The sequence below is a fragment of the Nicotiana attenuata genome, chromosome 11, assembly GCF_001879085.1.
Source record: "Nicotiana attenuata strain UT chromosome 11, NIATTr2, whole genome shotgun sequence".
Taxonomy (NCBI): Eukaryota; Viridiplantae; Streptophyta; class Magnoliopsida; order Solanales; family Solanaceae; genus Nicotiana; species Nicotiana attenuata.
In genome coordinates, this window is record NC_031999.1 from 31,399,131 (window position 1) to 31,404,959 (window position 5,829).

Sequence of the window (5,829 nt, forward strand, 5' to 3'; positions counted from 1 at the left end):
GTATAGGCATGGTGAACGAGTATCTATACGTTGGTGTCTAGCATGACCTTGAGTCTTTATATTGTGAATATCTGATTTCATTGTATTCTTCATGCCTTGGTGATGATTTCTAGTTGTGGTGAAAAGTTTGCGAAAGGAATTGAGACCTTTGAACATCTTGAGCATTGGCTCGAGTTATATTGTGAATTTGTGAAAGTATATGAGATGATTGAACCCTTTGGAGAATTGCTCAAGTGGTAAAGCGAGTTATGAAGTAAATTTGAAAGATAGAGAAAGAGTTATTGAAATGTTCCCTTGCCGGGATTTAATTGCTTAATTGTTGTTCCCTTGCCGGGATTTAATTGTTTAATTGTTGCTTCCCTTGCCGGATTCCTATATGTTCTTGTTTATTTCCTTGCCCTTGTTTGTGATTGTTGTTTGGGTGAGGATGAGTGTTAATGCACGAAGGGTGATGCCGTGCATTGTTTTCTTTGGTGAGGAAAGAGAGTAAAAGCACGAAGGGTTGATGCCGTGCGCACGATGTTACCATTCCGTTGCCAATTCTATTGATTATATGTGAGGAAAGAGAGTAAAAAGCACGAAGGGTGATTCGCGTGCAACATTTTATTATTCTAATTGCTTTGGTGAGGAAAGAGAGTAAAAGCACGAAGGTGATGTCGTGCACGTTTTCATTATATTATTGCTTGGTGAGGACAAGAGTAAAAAGCAACGAAGGGTGATGCCATGCACTTGTTTGATTTCTGCTTCTTGTTGGATTGTAGTTATTTTCTTCCTTTCCTTACTTGGTTCTTTAATTCGGAACTGTTATCTCCCCGCAACATATTTCCCCCTCACATCCTTATTTGTTTATTTCTGCTGTGTTTTCGCTGTATATTATATAATTGCACAGGTTTATGTGGTAGTCTTATCTAGCCTCGTCACTACTTCGCCGGGATTGGCTAGGGACTTACCAGCACATGGGGTCGGTTGTGCTGATACTACACTCTGTGCTCTTTTGCACACATCCAGGTCCCGGAGTAGCATTTGGTCATCAGCAGGTAGATTGGGAGCTATCCTTCAGTCCGAGACTCCGAGGTAGCCCTGCTGGCGTTCGCAAGCCCGGCGTCTCTTCTTTCAATTTTTATGTTTCTGTTGTCATTTGTACTCAAAGACAGACTATGTTATTTTCTTTCAAACACTTATTTGTAGTAATTCTAGACAGTCCGTAGATATTGTGACACCAGGTTCTGGTTAGAGGCACGTGTTGGTGTTTAGGATGTTTTGGTTTTATATTTTATTTAAGACTTCCGCCAAATTTCATATTCCGCTGTAATTTATTTGTTTATTTCCGTTAATTTAATTGGTTAAAAAGGAATTAAAAACAAAAAAGTTAATGATTTCTAAGCTCGTGGCTTGCCTAGCTTCTACGAGTAGGCGCCATCACGACTTTCGAGGGTGGAAAATTCGGGCCGTGACAACAGGACACTTACATGTATTGTTTTAAGCCTCAGGGAAGCCGTCGACGTTAGCCACAACATCCTCAATTCTTACATAAAAGAAGTCAAGCCAGAACAAGCGACTGGCCTTCTCATCCATCTTTACCACCAAGCACCTGCCTCCACGGTGCGAAGGTTTAGGATCGTTCCCCTATAGAAGCTAGGGACGGAACAGGTGCAAAATGTTGCAACGTCAGTTCGACCTCAACCAGCTCGGCAAATTTGATCAACATTCTGATAACTTTGTAGACGTACGGTGCAAGCTGAGTAGGGAAAATGGCCTAGTAGCGTCAAAATTCTTCCACCGACGAAAGAAGAGGAATGATTAACCACGAGTGTCGCACCTCCTTTTTTTACTTATACCCACAGGAAGGGTATAATAAGGGAGTTTTTTCCAACTTAAAGTGACAATCGAAACGGATTTATTTATTTAAAGAATTCAGAGTCGCCACTTGGGATAATTATGGTGTCCCAAGTCACCGCGTTCAAATACCGAATCGAGGAGAACATGGACTCTGTACTACAGTCCGCGAACACAAAAATCCGGGTAAGGAATTCTGTTAACCCGGGAGAAGGTGTTAGGCATTCCGGATTCCGTGTTCATTCACGGTCGCTCAACTGTTATAATAGCCTATTATTCTTATTTTAAAACACTTTAAACCTATGTGCATTTTTTAACTTTTATAACCGTTTTTATTTATTTTAGAGGAAGATTGCAACGTCATTTAAAATATGTCTTGAACCGCGTCACATAAATGCACCCGCAGTCCGCAACACATTTTATATAACATTGTTGAGATTTGGATTTGGTCACATAAATGCGCACCCGAGTTTAGGAAGGTAAATTATTAAAATAACGCGCCTAAAGCAACTACGCGTTTGCAACTTTGCGAGGCCCATGAAAATTCGCTAAATGGCACGCCTCGATTTCTAAGGATAAACCAGATTAATTAAATGAGGGCCGCTGCATTAAAGACTTTTGTTTGGCACGACACGCCTCGAATTATTCTAACCAAAAGGTTTCTAGATTAAATTGTGAGGGCCATGAATGTTCATTTAGCTAATATGGCACACCTCCAATCCATTTTTTTTAAAAAGAAAACCAACTAATTAACGAAGCAAGTCTTAAGAGACTATAATTATTCTAAACTAAAACCCATACTTAAATCAACTTAACAAACGGATTGACATTATTGGAGGTCCGATCCATTCCAAGCCTTGTGCTCGAAATGTAACCCAACAGCCCATACCAACAGGCTGCTGATTTCTTAGTGCTTAGACTAAGCCCAAGGAAGCCCAATTTGAAAGCATAGTTGTTACCGCACCGCTGGGACTCAGGACGAGTCAATGCAGTGGCACAAAATAACATACATGCGAGTTTGGAATTAACACTGATTCCCATGGACAGTTACACGGAATTTTAACAAAGACTTGATTTCGAAAGCAATTTTTGAAAATCCAATTTTAGCAACTCAGCAGTAGGCAGCTTTAACTTTTAAATCTTCAAATGACTTGAAATAAGGTGCTAATGGAGCCTATTTTACACAAGCAGACCAATAACTTACCATTTTTAGCAAAACTTAAACATAATTCCAACACCATATGTCACCAACTGATCCCAACCCAAAGCTAAACAAAGTCCAAAATACCTAGCAAATCAATATTAAACTTCTGCAAACTATAATATTAAAGAACCTCTAACACAAATTCAAACTTACTTAAGGGCTAAAGTCCATAGTTCACCCAGTATTACAAAGCAGGTTTAAGGCTAAACAACCAAGAGTAAACATGATGAAGGGAGATCAAACTACTCTACAAACATCTGATGATTTCCAAGAAAAGCATGAATGACATTTCAGAAACAAAGAAAAAGGCAGAAAGTATGGCTAAGCTACAAACGAAAAACTTAATGCCACGCTTCAAATTCCCCTTTCATTTTATTCTTCAACTTGAGCATCACATTAGGTAAAGTTTAAGAACATGTACCTGGGAATAAAAGAGAAACAAAAGGTGAAGAATCAGTAAGGAGCAACGGCAGTAGAGATCAATTTGCATCAGTGATGAAACAATGATCTTAAACAGCAGTCAAATCACACTTTAAGGACCCACAACTCAATCCATTTCAACCCAAGTGCACGAATTTGATTTTTTCCCCCCGGTAATTTTGACTAACTCATGAAGATCATAAGACCAAAAACCCAACAGAATTTTTGAGGAATTTCTCACAAAGAAATGCAGAGAGATCAGTGTATTTTTTAGAGTTTTCTCACAGAACTCAACCATTTTTAAATTTTTCAGAAATTTCAGTCTCTCCAATTCTGATCTCCCCTGATTTTTACTATAACCAGCCTTTATATAGAGGACCCTAGGGCTGCAGAAATGAGTTCATAGTTTTGCCAATTACCCCTTCCCCAATTTTCCTTTTGTCATTTAACACCCTAAATTTAAAACCAATTACTGAACTACCCTCCTTCCCCCTTTCCTGGAAGCTTCCCAGTCAGTAAGCAAGATTTCCTCAACTTAAAATCCTAAATCACCCTCCAATACCCCTGTTATTACCCCCTGAAACTTCATGGTCAACTTGACCCAAGGACTTAATTGGATGAAACGGGTGCCTTTTTTGTTGCAAATGGGTCTGAAACCCACAACCCAAACGACTTAATTCAAAGCCTTCTGTAAGCTACAGAAGAAACACACACATTTGATACAGACGTTTTAAAAAGAATCTGAACTTAGCAATTGATTATTTAAACAAATAAGCAGGGAAGTTAATTAAACTATTTAAACTAATTAACAAACTAAAGCGATTTCAGACAAACAAAATAATAAAAAAAGACTCTGAAAACAAACAATTTTTCTTTTAAAAAAAATACTTAAGAAACTAGTCTTAAAACAGAGTTTCAACAATCGATTTTTCCTTTAAAAACTCAGAGATCAAAATGGACTTGTTCTTTTGAAGAAGAGGATAAAAAGAAGAAGGAAAATTTTGACAAAATCAGGAAGCTCCAAAGCAAGAGGGTGAGAGGATGAAGAAGAAAAAAGAAAAAGGAAGAGCAAATACCTAACAAAACGACATGACTGCTCCGAACGGGACGACTTCTCCGATTTAACCCAAAAATGGGTGTCAAATGATTGTTCCCGTCGGAACAAAAACAAATAAAACCCGTTTCGGCTCAAATCGTCCATAACAGCACATGCAAGCCACAGAATCAAAGGCGGAGCGATTTTGGTTTTTGGGACCTCGATCTCTGACCTTAGATTCAAGATTCGAAGGATTTGGGGGGATTCGAGGAAAATGGAATAGAGATTTGGGGAGAGAGGTGAAGGAGGTTCTATGGTGTTACTCTGGGGTGGCTGGAGGTGGTGCGCCGCCAGTGGATGGTAGTGGGAAAAAGGGGCGTTATTAGGGTTCATGGGGAGTCTCTTAGAGGTGAGGTTTGAGAGAGACGAGTGAGCTAGGAGGGAGGGGGTCTCATTCGGACACTTTTATATTAATTGAGGGCCCAATTCCCAGCCGTTGATTGAGTGGAAAATCAATGGCTTAAATTAACCTTCCCCAAAACGCGGTCGTTTAGTTTTAAAAAGGGGAAGACCGGGTATAGGGTGGATTTTGGGCTGGAAATGGGGCGGGTACTGATGGAGTTCAATTGGCCTGTGGGGAGATCTAATTAAAGCCCAGAAAACTCTGATTCTCTTCCTCTCTTTTATTTTTTCCAAATTAATTCTTTTTCATTTCAAACTCTCTTTTCTTTTTCTTTTTTTCAGTTAATTTTTCCAAAATAATACTCAAATAAAACCCAGACTAAATCCTAAATTAAATCAATCCTAACACATTAAATTAATTAACTCTAATTAAAACCAAATTAAACGGAAAACCACAAAATTCAAAGATTAAAATTAAAAGTGCAAAAATACCATTTTTTGTGATTTTTTCAATTCTTATAAAATAACTAATTTACTACTTAATTAAAAAAAATAAAGTTAAATCCTAAGTGCAAATGCAACATACTTTTTGTATTTTTCATTACTCAAATGAAATAAACATGCACAGACAATATGCAAACAATTAACGAAAAATGCCACAAAAATTCACAAAATTGCAAACAATGGAAAAATTATTTTGTTTGAATTTGTGGGAGTAATTCATATAGGGCAAAAATCACGTGCTCACAACGAGGAACGGGTAGACATATAAAGCACAGTACCCAGGACGACGAACCTGAACCACGTCCCCTTCAGCCGGGATCAATTCGACGTGGTTAGGAAGACCAAAATTGGCTTTGTATTCAGCCAACTCTTTGGATGCCATTATAGATAGAAAATTCCCGGGCGCCGCTTCCGGTGATCGAGTGAG